The sequence below is a fragment of the Acomys russatus genome, chromosome 20 (assembly GCF_903995435.1).
Source record: "Acomys russatus chromosome 20, mAcoRus1.1, whole genome shotgun sequence".
NCBI classification, from domain to species: Eukaryota; Metazoa; Chordata; class Mammalia; order Rodentia; family Muridae; genus Acomys; species Acomys russatus.
In genome coordinates, this window is record NC_067156.1 from 50,544,575 (window position 1) to 50,566,523 (window position 21,949).

General features: G+C 42.1%; 1 non-coding gene across 1 annotated transcript; it reads left to right on the forward strand.

Moving 5' to 3' along the window:
- Positions 1-664: 664 nt before the first annotated feature.
- Positions 665-807, forward strand: LOC127204808 (small nucleolar RNA SNORA48). Its single transcript, XR_007832510.1, has one exon. It is a non-coding gene; the product is annotated as a small nucleolar RNA SNORA48 (small nucleolar RNA).
- The last annotated feature ends 21,142 nt before the right edge of the window (positions 808-21,949 follow it).

Sequence of the window (21,949 nt, forward strand, 5' to 3'; positions counted from 1 at the left end):
CATGGTAGCCTCACTGATGTTGAGATGCTAAAAAGAATCCCAGAAACCCAGCAGTTCTCAGCCTGGGCTACATTGTGGAGCCTCTCAGGAAAGTTTTGTTGTCTGCATTCTGCCTCCAGGGGGTCTGATTTAACTGGTCTCAGGTGGAGTGTGGGATGCTCCCCAGGTAATTATGATACGCAGCTAAGGCTGGGAACCATTGAGCCAACAACAAGGCATTGACTTGGTTAGGTGAGAAGGGGCTTGAGCTTAGGAAACTGAGCATCGTCAGCCAACTGGAAATGCTGTAGGAGAATTTCAGGAGAATAGAAGAACAGATTTCCTTGTATTAGTACCTCCCGAAAGGGTTCCTGACTTCCCAGACTCATCCCTCAATGATTTGAAACTAAAGGTAAAGCCGTCCCAGCAAGGTGTATGTCCTGCCCTGTGTTTGTGAGTTAGTCTATTTGCGCTGCTATAACAGAACACTGTGGAGTGGGTAGTCTTTAAGAAGAAAAGTTTATTTTTCAACAATTCTGAAAGCTGTGAAGGCCGTGGCCAAAGATCTGGTAAAGGAGGTGGTCTAATGAAGGCTGCTGCCCAACTCCAAGATGGTTCCTCAGTATTGTATCCTCCAGAGGGGAGAAGCATCATGTCTTCACATGATAGAAAGTGAAAGCGTCCCTGACCCTGAGAATGGGCAAAGAGATACCTAGTTGTTGGTTGTGTTCTTTTATCCGTCATGGGCAGAGCAGATGGCAGTTCTTTGTTCATCCTAGCTTGATACCTGGCTTAATGGTCAAAGATGTTTATGCCTAGGACTCATAAAAACCAAACCAAATCAAATTGGCACCCTGTTGGATGAGGAAGGTGGACCCACAGACCCTCTGCCCCTTCACCCCTTGCTACCTGAGGCAATCAGAAAAGGTGACCTTGGAGTCACAAGAGTGGGAAACCTGGCACTGCCCTTGCCAGCTGTAGCACTCTGGGCAGCATGGTAGGGCTGGCCCTGAACGAGGAGATATGGACAAGCCAGCCCCGGAGGTGAGAGTGAGGGAGAGCCATGAGGTAGCAGGGATGTGAGGGTGATTCTCTTCCCCCTCACTCCTCACCACCTGCAGCAGTTGGAAGAACTGGTCCTAAGGTCATGAGAGCAGGTGAGCTGGTCCTGTCTCTCCCCTTCCCTGCTGCAGCACTCGGGAGAACGGGCCCTGCATCTCATGTCTGCTCTCTCTTCCTTCCTCATTCCGTGCCTTCTTCTTTCTTAGTAGTTTTTCTACTTTCATATTATTATTATTATTATTATTATTATTATTATTATTATTATTATTACTATTACTATTGTGTGTGCTTATGTGTATGATGTGTGTATATAAGCATAGGCGTCCATACGCCTTAGCATGCCATAGCATATCTATAGAGGCCGGAGGACAACTTTCAGGAGTTCGCCTTAGCATGTCATAGCATATCATCTATGGAGGTCGGAGGACAACTTTCAGGAGCTCGCCTTCTCCTTTCAGAATGAGATCTGGGAAATAGGTTCAAAGTCATTAGACTTGCACGGCAAGCACCTTTACCTCCTGAGCCATCTTCCCTGCCCCCAGATTCCACACATGAAAGAAAATATGCACTGTTTATATTTATGTACCTGGCTTATTTCCCTTAGCATGATGTCCTCTGGTTCTGGTTCTATCCGTTTCTTTGCAAATGACATGACTTCTTCTTCTTCTTCTTCTTCTTCTTCTTCTTCTTCTTCTTCTTCTTCTTCTTCTTCTTCTTCTTCTTCTTCTTCTTCTTCTTCTTCTTCTTCTTCTTCTTTTTTGACTAAAGAAAACCTCTTTGTTTGTTTACAGCACATTACCAAGGCTGATTCTGCATCATACCTACTGTAAAGAGTGTGATAAACACAGATATGTAGATATCTCCATTGGTTTTTATTTCATTTCTTCAGGTAAATATGAAGAAGTGATATAACTGGATCATATGAAAGTTCTATGTTAGTTTTTAAAGGAGCCTCCACACTGTTTTTCTCAGTGACTGAATGTGGTGGTTTGAATGAGAAAGGCCCTCAGAGGCTCATGTATTTGAATACTTGGTCACCAGTTTGTGAGAATGTTTGGAAAGGATTAGATGTGGCTTTTTGAAGGAGATGTGTCACTGGGCTTTGAGATTTCAAAAGGCTCAGGGAACTTCTAGTGCTTTCTCTCTGACGAGTGGTTATGGATCAGGATGTGAATTCCTAGCCATACCTTTACTCCACCATCATGGACTACAACTCTAACCCTGAGACCAAGAAAATGCTTTCTTTTCCGTTACCTTGGTCATGGTGTTTTGTCACAGCAATAGAAAAGTAACACACTGAACTAATTTATAGTCCCACCAACAGAGAATAAAGGTTCCTTTCCCCTCCTCCTTCCTAGTTTTTATTATCTATCTATCTATCCATGCATCCATTTATCTATCTATTTGTCTGTCTATCATCTCTCTATCTAGTCTTATTCTGACTGAGGTAAGATGAAATCTCAAAGTAGTTTTGGACATTGCCAGATAATTTATTTGGTTAATATGTTTGTAAGCTATTTGTAAAAAGCATCTTTTATAAAGCCCTTAAAATCCCAGAGTTTCAGAAGGACCACATTCACACAATAGCTACAAGGATTGACTAGTACTGCTAACAGGCCCTTCCTCATCTTTATGATAATCTATTTACAGAAGAACTCATGGATTCCCTGTAGCCCAATGCCACTTATGGAGCTGGTCTACATCTTTGCCCTTTTGGTTTCTCTACCTCTCAGAACCTCAAGGACCATTGCCTGAACCCCTGATGCCACTCATACCTTACCTCCCTGGGAGGCAAAGATGATGATTTTCCTTGTGAGTCATCAAAATTTATTCAGCCTATGCTTTTCAGAGGCCTCATAAATGATTTCAAGTTTGTGATCTGGGGCATGATATGAGCTAATTGTGAGTTCATTGTAGCGCACTATCTTTAAAAATGAGAAAGTTCACCAGAGCACAAGACTAAGAGAAAATCCAGCAGTGATTCAGGAGAGGGCAATGATAAATAGGCAGCATTTGACGTGCCTCAGTTCTTATGGATGGTTTTATGTGCCAGGACCAGTGGGAAGAAAGAGAAAAGAGTATGAGGGTTCTGTGTGTGGGAGGAGCGATAAGGAACAGCATGAGGAAGAAAGAAAATTTGAATAGGATTTGAGTTTTTGTTATAATTTCTTGATTCTTTTGTGGGAAAATAATTAAATGATTTCTTCAAATGTGTGCAAAGAATACAATAATCTAAAGATCTATGGGCTGGTTTGGGAAAGGAGATCTTCAAAGAAATCAAATTTGGAAGCCTCTGTGTGTCTATGTGTCTGTGTGTCTGTCTGTGTGTGTTAGAGCAGAACATATATTTTATACTTAATATATTGGCAGAATAAATGACAAGAATTGATAAACTCTAATGGCACATTAAATTCATTCTACCTAATAGTACTTTATTATGACTCATGTCTTGGCAAGAAGTAGAGGTTTAAAGGTGACCACACACCTGTTCCTACATAGAAGTTGGAAGAGAAAGAAGAGATGCAGAGAGATCACATCTCTGAGAAGCTTTTTTTTTTTTTTTTTTACTATCCAATAGGGTGTAAAAATCAAGTAGGTAGAGTTATGAGGCCAACACAGGTGCCCTTTGATTAAGCAGTTTTGGGAGACTCAGGGAAACACTGGAAGATAGAAAAAACGAGAAGAGAAGCAATACATATATGTTTTCAGGAAGCTACACAAAAAGGGGTGAAAGCTGGTGGAAGAGCCAGAGTGGAACAAGAGGGAGGAGGCAAAGAATAAGTTAAAGAGGAACAAAAAATGTCTTGACTGTGTGGGCACAGGGTAGAACATCCAAATAGTCTCTGGCAAGATATTACCAGAAACATCTTTCATTTGCATCATACAAAAGAAAAGCCAAGGAAGCACACAGGTCCTGGTCAATGAGAAGGACAAATGGATAACAAAGGGATTCAAAATAGCAGAAGTTTTAGTGTGTACTTTTACTCTTGTCTTTACCAAAAGATATTATATTTTGATGTAAGGTCTGTGGGTTGCAGTCTGAAAGTGACCACAGGCAGACATGTTGTCTCCCAGGGACCCAGTTCTCAGTAACTCACAGGATTCCTGACACCACCTTCCAACCCCACCCAAGGTTGCTGCTGGCTGCAGTAGTATATCTCTTTGTCTTCTTTTGTATTTAACTCTTAGGCATGTTTTCCAGTCATGGAGTCGCTGTTCTACACCGCACGATGTGGCTGGGGCGAGTACGCCTAAAATAAACCAGAACATCCTTTGAAAAAAAAAAAAAAAAAAAAAAAAAAGCTGCCTAAAATTAAACCCACAGGGACTCCATGATGCTCAGTTGAATGGACACAGGGAATTACCAGCAGCCACTGGGGAGGAAGCAGCAATTATTGTGAGCATTTGCAGAGAGGGGGTGTTACCTCCGAAGATTCCCAGATTGCAGTCACGATGCTGCCCATCTCTTAGGGAGCAGAAAAGATGACCACGTTGCTTATATCCCGATGAGCTTAACCTGGCTTCTGGAGAAGGCGTTAGAGCAAATCATCAAGCAATCAATGTGTAGTCAGCCAGAGTGGGCAAGGCCTATGTAGCTGCAAGGAGTAAATCAAGTTGAGCCAATTTAATTTCCTTCTATGATAGAGTGACAGGCTATGTAGATAACATACAAGCAATAGATGTAATCGACCCGAGACCTCAGCAAGGCATTTGCTCCTGCCCCACATGACAGCTCAGTGACAAGCCAGCTTGCTATAGTTCAGGACAGGGGTCACCAACCCAGGCGTTCTTACACAAGATGATGGGGTAATCTGGTTCCTGTCACACATTCCTCCTCTCTGCTCCTTATTGCAATAGGATGTTGCTCATAGCCACACAGTTCTATTTGTGTCGTTTGTGTCTCTTGGTTTTATGCACCACTGGCCTTTAATACGTGCTTATTGAGTAACAGCTTATGCTATAGTCAGCTATGTTAGGGGACAGACACAGGGGAATCTTAGCAAAGTCTCAACACGCCATAATCCACTGTGTGTACATGTGTGTGCACATGTGTGTGTGTGTGTGTGTGTGCGTAAGCCACCAAAAAGAAGAGCAGACCTTTGATTCCATGAATACCATATAACATAGTATGTGCCCAGCCTTCCTCTGCCATGGTAGGACTATTTCTAGGATAGTTATCTGAATGGGTGCCATGTAAACTCTGAATCTCAGCTCTACCCCTTCTGACGTTTGCACTAGAAGCCTCTGTCTGAAGATGCTGGGGCTGCCTCCTGAGGAAAGTTCAGGAATTGAAGAAACGAACCCCACACACTCCTTTTTTCCTTTCCCACTTATACTTTTCCTAAATTGCAATCGTTATTTTTCTCATCGCTGTAACAGAACATGTGACAGAAGCTAAGGAAGGAAGGAAGGAAGGGTTTATTTGGCTTACATTTGAGGGTACAGTCCACCATGGCGGAGAAGCCATAAAAGCGAAGTCTTGAGATGACCTTACTTCTATAGTCAGGGAGAGAGAAAGAGGACGAACACTGGCACTCCGTTTCCTCTCTCCCTTTTGTTCAGTGCTGGATCCCATCTCACACAACAGTGCCAGCCACAGTTTGTGGGAGGGGGCCCAGGCCCCTCAGCTAACCCCTCAGTCTAAGAAGCACCCCGCAGACATGCTCTTAGGCAAGTCTTGATGAGGCTCAACACGAAGCGTCTCGAACATCTACCAAGCCTCTACTTCACTGTACAGTTGTTGCTTAGATTTGTTCATCTGCTCTCCGGGGAAAGCGTAGTGCAGGAAGCTCTCCTCTTGTCCTCTTCATTTCCAGGATGCCTCACAGGGTCTGGCTGGCAGCACATGCTCTGTACTCTCATACTTCTCCACAGCCTCGAATAGAGAGAGCTAACACCACCATTCTAAGCCAGGAAACTGAGAGCGCACAGGACACACAGTGGCGAGCAGGCAGCGAGAGGACCCCTCCTGTTACAAGGAGCTCCAGGTGAGAAAATGAAATAGGTGCGCCATCTTTTCCCTCTGGAACTAGTGTACCTCTGGATTCCCCAGTTTAAGGCGGTGACCCGTGACTCCAGCCTAAAGCATCAGGCCTTCCTTGAAAGGTCTTTCCTCCCCAAGGCCCCACCTCTCTGTATTCTAGCCTTTGCAGACAGACTCCATCTCTGCTGGGGCCAAAGCCTTATCACCAGGACTTTGTTTTGCTCTGTGTTTCTATCTCTACTTAAGTCTCAAAGTGACTTCGCATTCTCCCCCCCCCCCCACCCCCATTTCTTCTCACCTATCACGAATTCTGTGGTGACCCCTGGAGATGTAGCACACAGGGGGAAGCCCTTTCCTCTCAAATCCTTGATAGAAAGATAATGAATAAAAGCCCAGTGCGACTCACCATTTAATCAAGGCTGCCAGATTTCTGGAGTACTTTTCATCATCTCACAAAAGTAATGTTTGTTTCAGAAGTTTTGGAACACACAGAAAATAATGCTTGAAAGTCATGCACATCCCAGTGTCTTTCCTGCCAGTACAAATAAGCACGCATTTTCAAGGAAATTGGAACCATATCGTGTAGTTTTCTGTCCTTCTTTCCCTTTTGATATTTTACTGGGACATATCATGTTGTTAAATATCTTTCCAAAGTATAATTTTTTGTGTGGTTGCAAAACATGTTGCCATATGGACCCACTTTGCTGTTCTGCACTGTGCTGGGCATGCCAGATATTCCTGATAACAATTTTTAAAGTTATTCATTTTTTAATAATTGTGTGTGCATACAGGACATGTCATTCATTCATGTGGAGGTGAGTGGACAATTTCATGGAGCTGGCTCACTCTTTCCATTTGCCATGGGTTCCAGGCTCCCAGGGCAAACATCTTTACCCTCTGAGCCATCTCAGCAGCCCTAGGGCTTCTTGGAGTCTCTTCTTGCTTTCTCTGCCCTACCCTTGCAGTCACCTTCAGCCTGTGCTCCACTACCTAGTACTATGACATATTGACTGGAGGAGTTTGCATACCTTGCCCTGTCTTGACCAGCCCCTCCACCAAGCATCTCTCTGCTTTGTTCTTAGCCCTAAGAAAAAAAGCTAATGCTGAGGACTCTCATGAAAGTCATTGACTTAGACCCTTCAGTCAGCTTTCCTCTGCTGTCCCAGCCCAATGCTCCAAGGACCAGCCCTCCAGGGCTGACCAGGGCTTGATTTTTATTGTTTTTTTCCCCTCTTTACAGTGTTAGGCCTTTGATCAGTCCCTTCCTTCTGAGTCTGTGTCCTCTCTTTTTGTCATCGTTCTGTCCTTTCTATTCTCAGCCATGTAACATGATGTTTGTGTGACAATGAGGGCTGATTAGGTGGTGCCATTGCACATACCATGGATGACCAAACCTCAGCCTATAGGCATATATCCTAAGGAGCTAGACATAAAGCTTTAGGGACTCTCCTACCTTAGGTGGTCCTACCCTCGGCCTTGAGCAGGCTTGCTTTTTACTTATAAAAGATGAGCTCTCCTTTTTGAGGGAACTTAGGTGGCTGAGCGAAACCAGCCAATTCTATCTAGAATAAAGGTCAAGCCCTCATTTCTAAGAGTAGACAAGGACTGGGAAACTACTTGGATTCACTTTCTAGCTGTACGATGCTGGAGTTCAGGCCAATTGCTTTGCTTTTTGTATCTTAGTTTTGTGATTCTAGGGACCAGACATGAAGATTAATGGGTGATATGTAGAAAGTACCTGGCCTGCAGCAAAAGTGGCCAGAGGATAGTAACTGTTTTTATGAACATTCAGATCTTTCTCTCAGAGAGATGAGGATGTACTAAAGAACCCTCATCTCCTTTCCTTCACTTCTATCTACAGAACACAGGAAAGCCCTGAGGTCAGAAAGGGAAGTCATGGTCCAAATACAACAAGGAAAGCAGAGTTTAGAAGGTTCCATCCCAAATCTGGCATATTTGTGTTTGAAAGGGTGTGGCTGTGCATCTTATGAGAGCCTTGAAAACAGAAACTGTGCTGTGTTCATCTCCGGGTCTTTGCTGCACATAACAAGTGCTCAATAAATCCAATACACGCAACATGCTAAGGCTGGGATCAGAAGATAACAGTGACGCTTACGAAGCTGAAGGTGTGAGCCACCATCTGGTTGCTGGGAATTGAACTCAGGACCTCTGGAAAAGCAGTCAGTGCTCTTAACCTTTGAGCCATCCCTCCAGCCACCCCCCCCCCAAAAAGCTGAGAGTGAAGTCATCAACATGGAAAATGTGTCACCAATCTGGGAAATATGCTTCCTTCCTGATTCTCGTGGAGCTACAGCTGTCTGAGCTGAGGTGAACACAGAACACAGAACACAGAACACAGAACAGAGTTATGCATCCTAGACAATGGGTGTTTGCCTTCCTTCATCCTCTACTGTTGATCATGAAGGAAGGTCGGAAGTTGGAGAGAAGAGTGAACATGATGTAAAAATGTTGAAAGATGGGCACTGCTGACTTTTCCTAAATTAAATGGAAGGTTCAAGTGATGCTCCAGGGCTTATCTGACAGACAAAGGTGCATTAGCTGTGCAGGAAGCATTAGGACATCCCTGTGGTAGGGGAGCTTAGGCCTATGGGGAAAATTTTTAAAAAGACTCTCAGGCTTAATGAAATGGTTAGAAAGAAAGAAAAGGTTCACCTTGTAATGGGCATAGAGTGGGTGCTCAAGCAGATGCTGGCATCCGTGAGGTCTTCTGGAAACTCCTCCTTGCTTTTGTGTATCTTCCTCCTTGAGGTGGCCCCATCACAGTAGTCTACTGGGGGTTTTATGTTGACTAAGGCCCTGTCATGAAGCTTCAGCTGAGCACCTAACTGTGGCCCAGACTGTTCTGTAAGAGCTGGCAGCTCTTCTGTGTTGGTCCAGAGACGCTGAGCTGCTGGCAAGTGATGCAGAACTCAAACTATTTACAGGGGCAAAAGAATCATCCCAGGAGCTTATTCCTGCTCTGCACCCCCAGAGCATAGCTGATCTGGAGGACTTTGGGGTGATACTCAAATGGTTACATTTTGAAGTGATGCATATGATTTGGGGATGTTGAACAACATGGTCAACTAGGAGGCTGAGTGTAGAACCAACTACAATGACTAATTTAGCATCTAGCTCTCTACTCTCACGCCCCAATATATCTAGTTTTAGAAGGTCAGAGCTCAAAAAGGCTGTCTTACCAATCCTTGCTTTTTGCTGTGGGAAGTGGGCCGATAAAACAAAACAAAATAAAACAACTTTATCTGAATTTCCCTTCCCTTAGGGATAAATGATTAATGCTCCCTAATGTGGAAGGGACAGGTTGGAATAACCTGGAAGGCTGTCCTGGAGAATGTGGGCTCAATGAACAAGCATCCCCATCTGGGACTCCGCTGAGGGGAGCAGACTTCCAAGGCTGAGACTAACACCATCCGCTTTCAACCTTGCCAGACAAAGGACAGAATTCTTTTCTAATTCTAATCTTGTCTACTGGCACCTACCAAAGCCTTTAAAGAACATTCCAGAATCTCACTATTCTTTTGGAAATACTAATAGAGCAGCTGGTGATGTGAGTGTTTGAAAAAGATAACTAGGATTTGCTTTGAAAACTTGGCGCGGGCAGCAGGGGGTGGGGGGAGCAAACTCCGATTCTGAAACCCCCTTGCCCTTTTGGGGGGGCGGGGGGCTTAGTGAGGCTGGTCCTACTTTTTGCTTCAGTGTTTCTGCTCTTCAATCTATCTGTGCAAATCATCTAAGGAAATGTAAAAATTCTGAATGCCTTGTCTTCTATTCCTAAAATAATTTCTAAAATTATTTTAGACCAGCTGCAAGTCAACTCAAGTGTACTTTTTTTTTTTTTTTTTTTTACATTCTCCCATGTGATTTCTTTGTTTGATTAAGGGAAAACCACCCCTACAGATTTAAGTCTTCCAGCTGTCCTTCTGAGGCTCTGTTTCTGGAGCGCTAGTATATGTTCCAGGAGAAGACATTTTTCTTCTTCTGTAGCTCCCTCAGACGATGAGAACAGCGCTTCCTGACCACTTTAGGGGGTTGCACATCAGATGGCCTGCATATCACATAGTTACACTACAATTCATAACACTAGCAAAATTACAGTTATGAACTAGCAAGGAAATAATTTTATGGTGTGTGTGTGTGGGGTCACCACAACATGAATGACTGAATTAAGGGGTTAAAACATTAGGAAGGCTGAGAACTGCTGACCTAGAATGTTGTCCAGAAAATAATATTTATTTATAAAATGTTCATTGGATCTCCTGTGTGCCTTAACGCAGGGGATATACAGTTCTTCCCCATGCATAATGCTAGTTGTACAGACATTGGACTTTTCTATATAAATATAACATTTATATATATAAATATAAAAGTTAAAATAGTAAGGTAAAAATTAAGTAGTCCCTCAAAAGAGTTTTGTTACAATAGCTCTTCACACCTCCACTTGCTGTGAGGATTAAGAAGAGTTCCTGTGTGACTGCAAGAGACTGAAAGGTGGTTCTTGAGCGTCTATCTGTGGAAAACTTGACAGTGGGAGGAACAATGAGAGGGTGGAGAGAGGGCCTAACGTTGGCTCCCCAGATAGGCAGAGGCCACATGCATGATGGACTTTGTGGTGCCAGCCTTTACTTGTGATGTGTGCCAGAACTTTAGGGTGCTTCTTTTCACTTCTGCCTGAGAATCACGGTATAAATAGGACTGCACCACAAGTTAGGAAACCAGCTGAAACTACGGATAATGATGATGATGAAGGGAGATTTTATTTTAAACCAAGAGCAAAGAAAACTGGGAGCTGTAGGCATTGCTATGTGCAGAGACAAACTAGGGAACTGGAGGATAAGAAAGACCATAAAGATGGAGGCCTCCGGCCATGTTGCCCAGATGGACTCAGCATTTTGAGACAGAAGGAAAGTAGAATGTGCACACACAGACCGCTGAGCTTTAGGATCAGTTTACTTCAGAATTCTGCAAATTCTGAGCACAGCAGTGCACTAACATTTATTTTCCCAGGCAAAATGCCATGTGTTGTAGTGCTTCTTGGTACTGTTGGCTCAAAAACAAAGCATATTGTTTCCACTATTTATTAATTTTAATAACTAAATCTACTTTTTGATTGATTGGTGGCCAGAGAGGTAATCAATGATATCGATTAAAGCTTTATCCATACTCAGTCCATCTGGATTTTCAAAATAAAATTACAATATCTCAGATAATTAAGAATTACAGAGAAAGAATAGGGGTCTGTCCTATGTATACTCTTCATTTTAGTTTTAGGAGTAGGAGTTTATCCATCTGATGTTGATATTTAATTATCAACATTTTAATAGAAAAAAAAAAGCATTTCATTCCTTGTTGCTCCATTAGGGCATTGGGAGAATGTGAGTGGACAAATGTTGGTTGGATTCCTACCTAGACAGCAGCACTTCGGTCTCGCGGTTCAATTCTGTTGAATTCTCTATGTCTCGGGTGTATCTTGCCTACAACTAAAGACATGGCCTGCCAGCTGCCTCTGGCCTCCTGCTGTTCTGTTTAATGTGTGACTTTCATTTTCAAGGCCATATGTAGCTACTGGACTTTTATTTATATCTACATTAAAAGGAAAAAAAAAAGATTTAAAAGGTTTTCAACAATCCCCAGTGACTTTGGAAGTATTTTTATTGCTTACTCTGTCTTCAGCGTACACTGAGGGATAGAATTTCACCAGATTGCCTAACGTGGGCAATCCTGATGACCTTAGTTTCCATGGCTTTAGTTTTATGCTTTAATAGATTTATTTCCTGGAACACCAGTCTAGTCTACTAAAGAATTGCAACACAGTTTTTCCTTTGATGATAAAATTGATAACATAAAATGTGACAATCTGGAGACGAAGAGGAGCTTTGATTTTAATCTTTTTTTGGTTTTTTTGTTTGTTTGTTTGTTTGTTTTTTTCGAGACAAGGTTTCTCTGTGTAGCCTTGGCTGTCCTGGAACTCAGCCTGTAAACCAGGCTGGCCTAGAACTCATAGATCCGCCTGCCTCTGCCTCCAAGGATTAAAGGCGTGCACCACCACCACTGCCACCTCGACTTTAGTCTTGAAGGAAGACCATCAGGAAAGGCAGTACTCACTCCCAGGGAGAGTGGATGCGCACATGTTCTGGTCTAGATGCTCTACCAACAAGACGTAGCCTCTGCTATTAAAATCCTGGTGTTTCATCTGTACTCCTCAAAGAGGGGAGGCCATGTCAGCCTTATGCATGGGCAGCAGAGGCCAACTTAAAATGGCTCCCTTAGCACTAAGAATGGCTGGAAGACCTGGGTTCAGTTCCCAGTACCCACATGGTAGTTTACAAGCATACATAACTCCAGGTCCAGGAAACCCAATGCCATCTTCTGACTTCTTGATATATAGACCATGTGGCACACTATACACATGTGTGCAAAAACACTCATACACATAAAATAAAATAAATAAATCTAAAACAAAAATTTCAAGTGGTCCCTAGATGCTGCCTATTGCCTTCCAAGCAGCAGTCTCCTCGCTGCCTTGATGCTGTGTAGAAATAAGCATCTCTGAGATTTCAGGTGTTCTCGAGGGGTTTGCATGGGCAAAATGTGCCTTAAAACTTGCCTCTCCCTACGACAAATGCCTTTTTATAAGGTGTATTTTTTTAAGTCTACAGAGGACACTATAAAGGGTCCGTCCACCTAGAGTCAGATTGTCAGGGTTAAAGACCTATGGCATTGACATTAGGATTCTCCAAAGGGACAAACACAGTTACATGTGTACTATAAGGGCTAGGCTCAGATGGTTATGGTAGCTGAAAAGTCACAAAGTGAACAGTGCAAAGATTTGAGAACTAGTAAGACACTCAGCTGAACGATCTATCAGTCTAAAGATAGGAGGAGACTCATGCGCTTGCCTGAGCACTCAAGCCTCGAATTCATTCTCTGTGGCTAAACCATTTCACTTACTGACTCCTTCAAAGATTGAATGATGCCCACCCTGTTTCAATCTTATCTGCTGATTCAAATGCTGTCGTTCTTTGGAAGCACCCATAGACACACCCAGAATAATGTATAACTAAATATCAGAGCACCAGTCATGCGAAGTTAACCTTTACAACCTTGACCCAAAGTTACTTAATCTCTCTCCACCTGCTTCCTCATTTCTACAATGAGAGTAATGACATCAGTCTACAAAATACTTAACACAAGTATTCCAGTTTCCACCAGGGGTGGGAGTGGGACAGGAATGAGGAAGATTTAGAGGAAGTTCCACATGGACTCATCTCTGACTTAGCTATTGCTCCATTCTGGACGCCACTGCTATTCTGTTTCAACTCTTTTTCCTTGTTTTTGTGGCTCTGATACCTACATTTGAAACTCAAGTCTGCATTTGATTCTTCCAAGAGAGGTGGCCTTTTATTCTGTTACTTGGCAGCCTCTCTTCATTAGAAATCTAAATGCTCCATTCAGAGCCTTTGATGAAGCCTCAGACAGAGAACAGATGAGGTGGATCAGGGCGCCGATGTTGTCAAGAGCTACGCCTTTTGATATTGAGAGGACTGAATGCCTTCCTCCCAAACTGTCTAATTACTGTTGATAAAAGCAAGAACCCAAAGGCATTTCCCTGTTATTTCTCAGATGCAACGTTTATTCTAATGATCATGGATCTCCATGGAGATAGTTCTATGGTGAAAACTGAAAACTAGGATTGTGTCTATGGTGCAGGCCAGAGATGCATGAGGGCAGTGCGGATATTTGATGTAAAAGATTTCTCCCCCTTACACACAAATATCTAAAAACTATTAATTTGAGGCAGAAGCAAGGAAGAAACACATGAAAGGAAATTGATTTCTATTTAAATGGTATGTTTTCATCACCTTTCCTTAGGTCTAAGCATTCATCTTTGAGCACCTGGCTAATTGATTTCGAATGCAACTCAACCCAGTAGTTGTAGAATAATAAATCTCAAGCCAAAAGGTTAAAGGAGGGAACATGAACAGGCAGGGAATATAGCACTTGGCACTTAAAAGGTGCACCTGTGTCTTCCTGGGGTGAGTCTGAAAATGGTACCCTGATGGGAGGTGGGAAGAGTCCAGTCAGCAGGAGACTCCTAGTTGTTTCTGGGACTTGAAACCCTCCAACTGATGTAGGGATTTTCGAGCCACTGCTTGGTCTTATTCCAAGGTAAGCTTTGAGCATCTCTGAAGGAAGAAAGAGCAGCACTTCCTTGCAGCAGCAGTTGCCTTCTTTCTCTCAGTAGCCACTCACCCCAATTATCTCTCTCTGTCTCTGTCTCTGTCTATCTCTCTCTCTTACACATACACACACACAGACACACACACACACACATGCGTACACACACCCTATAGCCTCATTTTGGCAAGTTTCTTTCTTACTGTCTTCTTTGGCTAAACTCGATGCCTGTTTTTCTTCAGTAACTGTAACTTTGCAAGGCACATGGTTGAACTGGTTCCTGTGAGATATGCATGGGCATTCTGCCTAAAAATGGGCAAACTTGGATGCAGGCAGAGTTGATGGGTAAACTCTGCCAAGACAAGGTAAGCCAGTCCTCAATAGTTCCTGTCTCACAAATATGTCTGTCAGATATACTGGGCCAGAAGGCTGAAGATGATGCCCGAATGACATAGAATTTTGGGTGACTGTTGAGGCAGCAAACTGTCTTTGTCATTTTTTTTTCATTTTAGAAGCTTCTAACCTGCACTTCCTGTTTACTCAGGTAATTAATTTCATTCCCTCTCAAGTCTCTGAGGAGGTCAAATACCAGACAGTTTAGTTTTACAATTAAGCTTAGCTGTTTAGGGGTTAAGATTTTTTTTTAGGTCTAGATAGATGTTTTAAGTATATAGAGATGATACATGATATTGATTTACATTCAGAATTTTAGACTCACCAAGATAGGAAAGATTTTTTTCTTCAAGGTTGCCAATTACAAATAGCTAAAACATTATGAACATAATATTAATATAATTCCTGATTGTTTCATGACTTTTCTTGCTGTATGTAGTTTATTGTATATATTTGTAAAAATATAAATGCATATGTTAAAAATATGCCTGGGCCATAGACTTAACTCTAGCACTATGAAGGAATAATTACAATGTGAAAATCTGTGGCCAATACAGAGGGGCCCTTTGGATTTTGTGTAGATGATTCCTCATAGGTAAATGTCTTAGAATCTTGTCTTTTTTCACCCCTGAGAGAAGCAAAGGCTGAGGAGGGTAGCATGAGAGCTGGGTTATAAGTCTAGATATGAAGAAAAGGTTGCAAAGAACGCTCCTACTCAGTGGTCACATAAAGACTAACGTTCCTTTCCAGACAAAGAAAAGAGCACGTACAAGAGAGGACCACAAATCCACTAGAATGCCCCATGATAAGAAGCTGACCAACCATGAAAAAGTAATGTGCCTGTGCTGAAAACAGTTCACGAGAATGAGGTTGAAGGTCTGAGAACTGTGACAGCGGGTGGCTTAGTTTGGAAGAAAGGACAGGTGATTCATCCAGTGTGCAGAGCCCAGAAGATCTGGGACTGACTTGCCTTGGTGATCTGGTGTTATAACTGGCTGTCACATTTTGTGCCAGATGTGACACACTCCGCAACAGCATGGAAGCTAAGTAACCACAAAACATTCCTCAAGCTACACTTCAGCAAACCAAAGCCACCTACAAGGGTTTTTTTCCCCCTCTAAATTAATGACAACAGGAGTTTCTTTTTGAGCATGATGGGTCTACTATGCAGGATGGGTCTACTAAACTCAAACACAACATAGAAGTTCAAAACACAAAGTGTTTTCAGTCAGTGTGAACACAAAAACCATTCATCCAAATTTCCAGTGTCTTCACGAATCAATCTAAGACAGACTGAATTGCTAATGGTCTTGGTAGTTTATAGTCTTGAATGGATACGACTTCATTCTTTCTGGTAAGCACTGTACTGTCACGAGAGTACCTCTAAATGTAAAATAGTAATTTTTGTTTTGTTCAGCATGGAATGAGTTGTCCTAGAGCCCCACATTCCTCCCTGTTGCTATTTCATTCATGCACTCATCCATTCATCTCTGGTCTTTTTCTCTCAAAGAGTTTACCATCTTCTGAGGGAAGGCAGACAATGAGCAGATAAGCGTGTCTACCTGTGTTGCAAGGATATCATAAGGAAGATTTAAAACACAAAATCCTGGCCATTGGCAAGTCCAAGTCAATTCCATATCCCTTCCTAGATTGTTCCTCCATCTTCCACCGGTCAACCACTGCTGTGGCCTACCGATTTTTGACATGCTGTCACATAAAATGGCCCTTGTGGTATCACTCAGTAGAATGCTGACAAAGAGGAAAGAAAACCCTTCTGGTTCATGTTGCGAGTTACTCTTCTCACATCCACTGTCCACCACAGTTAGCTCCTGAATTATAGGTACAGCTGGGAGACTGCAGCCACCGAGACAACACACAAAGAGAGGAAGATGAATAAAATCTCCACGAGACCCATTGGTCTCTCCTGAAGCATTGTTGCTCTTAAACTAAACCTGTGGGGAGTGGGGACACCATCCAACATGTATCTGCTATTGCAGAGCCATACTTCCCTGAACACTGTCCATTGGTGGAGAGATATAGGTATTAGCAAGCAGGGCTTGCTGGGTGGTCAGGTCTGTTTCTCTTTAATGTCTCCCTGCTAAGGGACCAGGGAGGCTAAGAGTCAAGCTTTCCCTGCTCCTGGGCATAAGAGAACATGACTCATTTTCTTCCTGACTCAGGCCAGTAGGTTGTCAGGGAATGTTTGCCAGCCTTTTCTCTCTTGTGTTTCCTGCTCAGCAAGCAGTTGAATCTTTCCCTGCAGGATCTATACTGGGGAGGATGGTTGAACATTTAGCTGGTTTCTTTGGTTCCCAGCTCAACCTTCATCACAATGTATAGCCCAACACTACTTGTTCCCATGGGGAGTCTTCTACCTTGCTAGGTGACTTCTACGTTATACACTACAGGGAATTGAAAAATCAAACAAATGTACAAAACCACGTCAAGTTTCACATGGCTCCTGTGGATGGTCAGCGCTGGCTCATACAGACTGGAGAAAACCTTCACTGCTCTCCTTAGGACCCCTGCTCAACTAGGTGATTGCTCACTGCCTAACTTCCTGCATGTCTACACGTCCCAACATGACGTATACATGCTCCAACACAGTGCCCACTACAGCTAGAGCCCAACAAAGCTATGGGGAAATGGTAGTTTTCTAGCAGTGTGGAAGCCTTGTGATACAGGGGGAGGCTGAAACCAGGGAGAAGAATGTACTGTGGACATAAGAGGACACTTGAGAATGTCTGATTGTGTTAGACATTGCTGCAGTTGAAACCAGCGCCCCCTGCCTATACATGCACCCTGTCATCAGATCATCTTCTGTATTTTTGTGTCCCTCCAGCACTTAGCACATTCTATGTTGTAAAAAGGAGTTATTATATGCATGCGTAAATGAATGCATACGTGCATTAATAAGTGGGCATAAGACAGAGTCTGTAACTTCAAAGTGCTGACAATCTTTTGCAAGGCAAGATTATCCTACATCAAACAATTAGGGAACCGCACAAGATGGAACCTAATTAATTTCTAAATGATCGAGTGCATGCTATAAGTGCCGGAGTTTCAGGGAAGGGAAAGATCAATGTGGGCTGGAGGAGTTAATGATGGCTTAAATATAATTCCCTGACATTATAGTACCGTGGAAACAGCAGCGCTGGTCTTAGAACGGAAGAGATGAAAGCCAATACATACAGCTTATTTGCCCAGTGTTGTACAGCAGACCACCATGACACGGGGGATTGAATTAATAACAATGGCCTTAGGGGTTCATGCTGTTCAAGGGGACTTACTCTTACACAACTAGTGATGAGCTCTGATATAATTAATTCTCGCTGTGTTCTTTTCTAAGAATTTTTTTTTTTTTTTACTGCAGTAAAATTCACCTAGTCTGAGACTAACCATTTTAAAGTATAGAATACAGTGGCATTTAATGAGATGTACACGGTTGTGCATCTGTCACATCTCTACCCAAATCATTATCATCATCTGGGAAGAAAACTCATTTTTAACTCAGTCATATAAAGTGACAGATTGAAATGAGCCCTGGAGAGTGGGTCTGGACTTTGTATCTGAGGCGTATGGGCAAATCACATAGATACAAGCCGGGGAGAATTAGTCCCATTGTTTGTAAGTTGAGGGAATTTGACAAGATGCCACCGAAGTCTTTCAGCCTTACAATGTCACAATTCTAACTACAGCTGTCTTTTCCATTCAAAGATAGTTAAATCAAACAAATTTCTAGATTGGTTCTAATATGCAATATTCCTCCCCTCCCCCCCCCCGTGTGTGTGTGTGTGTGTGTGTGTGTGTGTGTGTGTGTGTGTGTGTGTGTGTGTGTGTCAGTTTGTATGTTTGAGGGGCAGGAAGGAGAATAAAGAACAAGTTGCTGTGGCTAAGATGTGGCCAGATAGTATATCAATAAAAAATGTAGAACTGAAGAAGACGACCTAGCTATTTCATTTTTATTGCATATTCTAGGTTCTACCTTCTTATTGGACAGTGATTAAATACAGAGTGGTTTATTTCAGAGATGCACTGGATTCTACCAATACAAGCCAAGCCTGTATTCTGATAAATTTCATGTATAATCCCAAAGCTGAAAATTACTTCCCTTTCTTTCACTCCAAGTTTTTTTTTCAGAATTTCATACATGAGTACTAAATTTGCATCATGTAACTTCATTAATCTCTAACTCCTCCCATGTCCCCCACTCGCTCTAAAAATCATGGCCTCTTCTTATGTGATTATCTCTGTATACATGCATATATGTATCCATGTACATACGTACCTATAAATGCACCCTGCTGAGTCCATATGTGCATGTTTAGGTCTGACCACTCAGGATTGAATAAACTACCAGGGGGCTGTCCTTAGAGAGGACTTATTGTCCCCTCTCAGCAGCCATCAATTGCTTGTGGCTCTTCCCCTGGGGATGGACTTTTGTGAGATTTCCCCCATACAGCTCAGCATGCCAACTGGTGGTGTCATTGTTCAGGTTTTGTTTAGGTAACCATATTTTTGAGATTTCACGGCTATGACTCCCTGTCCCCTCGCTCTTGTAACCTTTCTACCCTCCCTATCCTAGTGAGTTGTGCTGAGGAAGTGTCAGCTGGTGTTGGGCAGGCAAAGCCTACTTTAATTCTTTACTGCTTCTCTCTATCAACCTTGCACATCTCACAGAAAGAAGATATTTCCATTTCTCCAATTAGCTTCAAGCAAACATTCAGAACCTCTAAACTAATGGATCAAAACAAGGGTAACCGTGTGCTAAGTTGCCTGGGTTCATGAAGGGTCCCTCTAAAACTCCTGTGCTGATCAAAAGTAGCCTTTGCAGGGATGGTTTAATTTCTGTGCCAGTTTGAGCGGTTAGAGGATGCCTACTGAGCTGGGAAAAGCTGTCTCTGAATGAGTCTGTGAGGAGGGTGTTTCCACATGTAGTTGACATGTGACTCGGTAGACTCAGTACGGCTTGGCCATCACCAATGAGGTTGGGTGCAATCCATTGAGTACCTGGATAGAACCAAAAGGCAGAAAGTGGGGGAGGGGCATGTTCTCACTTCTTCTGTTCTGCTTTGAATACCCCATAGACTCATGGATTTGAGTGCTTAGCCCATAGGGACTGGCACTATTAGGAGGCGTGACCTTATTGGAGTAGATGTGGCCTTGTTAGAGGAAGTGTGTCGCTGTGGGAGTTGGGCTTTGAGGTCCCCTGTGCTCAAGCTATGCTCAGTGTGACACACAATCCCTTTCTGCTGCCTGCAGATAAAGCTGTAGAACTCTCAGCTCCTTTTCCAGCACCATGTCTGCCTGCATGCCGCCATGCTTCCTTCCATGATGATAACAGACTAAACCTCTCAGCTGTAAGGCAGCCCCAATTTAATGCTTTCCTTAATAAGAGTTGCCTTGGCCGTGGTGTCTCTTCACAGCAATGGAACTTAACGAAGACATCTTCCTTACCTAGACTTTCTGTTTCTCCTGCCATATGGCTTGGTGATTCTGGTTCTCTGTGTTATAAGGTATCATCAGGCTTTCCAGGCTCTCAGACCTTTAAACGTGGAATAAATTACACAACTATCTTTCTTTCTTCCTTTCTCCCTTAATAGAGGCTGAAAATTGAACTTTGAACCTCACTCATGCTTAGTAAACATTATAACTGGGCTATATTCTGAGTCCTCACTGTCTTCATTACTCCTCAGTATGCCAATGGTAGATTGTGAACTTTCTCATCAAAAAAGGAAATTTATAGATATATCTGAAATTCTGGGTCCATGAGCCACAGGGTTAATGTTTGGATATTCAAATTTGTGAGAGCAAACAGACAAGTGAAAAGTAGAATAAACAGAGGTAGTTCATGGGAGACCTTCTGATATGAGGCCTAGCTGGTTTGGATTTCAGTTTGTCCATTTAATAAAGAGGTAAGTTAGTGGAATTTTGCCTTTTGTGTGTGACAGTCAGCTCAGGGAAAATAATGTTGCAATAACAAATACCTCCCTAAAAATTCAGTAGTATTATTAGATGAGTAGAACTTTCATTTCTTATTCTAGCTTTTGATTCTGGCACCTAGATTAAGAAATCTGAATCGTGCTGACCTTGAACAGAATCAAAGGTAAGAACAAAATCTTTAATGTCTCAGAGTTTCCACTAGGCGGTGGCTTACATCACTCTATTTTATTGTCCCCCAAAAATTACACAACCAAGATAAGCAAGGATCAACAGGATGGGGAAGAACATTGAATGAATATATATATATATATATATTACACCATTTTCTGAACTTTAAAATAGAAATAACAACAGTATTTGTTATTATAGTTGTTATTTTAATATTTGTAACAACAGTATATTGTTATTACATTTGAAATAAGATTCAATCAGATCACAGTTAATCAAATGCTTGACACATAAGAAAGGTATTAGCGACTTTCATGAATATATAAATATATATATATATATATATATATATATATATATATATATATATACACACACATACCTATGTAAGTGGTTTGTGTTGGTATATTTTATTTTGAAAGTAACAAACATAGAAAAGTGGAAAGTACATATAAGTAGAGAAAATTTAAGATCCCTTTAATCTGAATTTGACTATTCAACAAAGATTTCATCGTTTTTGAAGTTTGTCTTTATGATGCCCTGTATCTACTCACATTGCACACATTTGTGCAGACATGTGTTACAAAATGGAATAATGTTGTACAAGTTGTGTCATAGTCTGTTTTAGTGAACATTATACTGAAAAATATCTCCATGATAATTATATATTCAGGCCATCATTTTATTTGGATTTATAGTATTACATTATTGAGATGTATGTTTTCATTTAGAAACACAATCCAATTATTTGCATGTTTAGAATTTTCCCAGCATTCTCAAGTGCTCTTTCCAGTTAACAGTGGCTCAGTGTGCACCCTCATCCATTTTACCACTTATTTGGTCTTTTCTGAAGGCTGAGCTCTGAGAGTTAGAACCATTGGGTGTCCAATTCTCCAGGGATTTATATGGATTTCAGACCACTCTCTAGGAATGTTCTAGTGCCCAAGTCTTTCCAATAGAGACTTTTTTCAAAAAATATATGGAAACTGTTGTATTATTTTTCAAAAAGTCACACAGGTAACCAACTCTGACAACCCAAGTTTGCTCCCCTGAGCCCACATGATGGAAGGATTGTGCTTTGGTCTCCAACCCTGTGCCATAGCATTGTGGACTCTCCAACAATAAATAAATAAACATTTTAAAATAAAATGAATCATTTAATACAGGCACAAATATTAAATCGAAGGCTTTATGAGGCTCAATCATGGCATTGCAGTTACATAA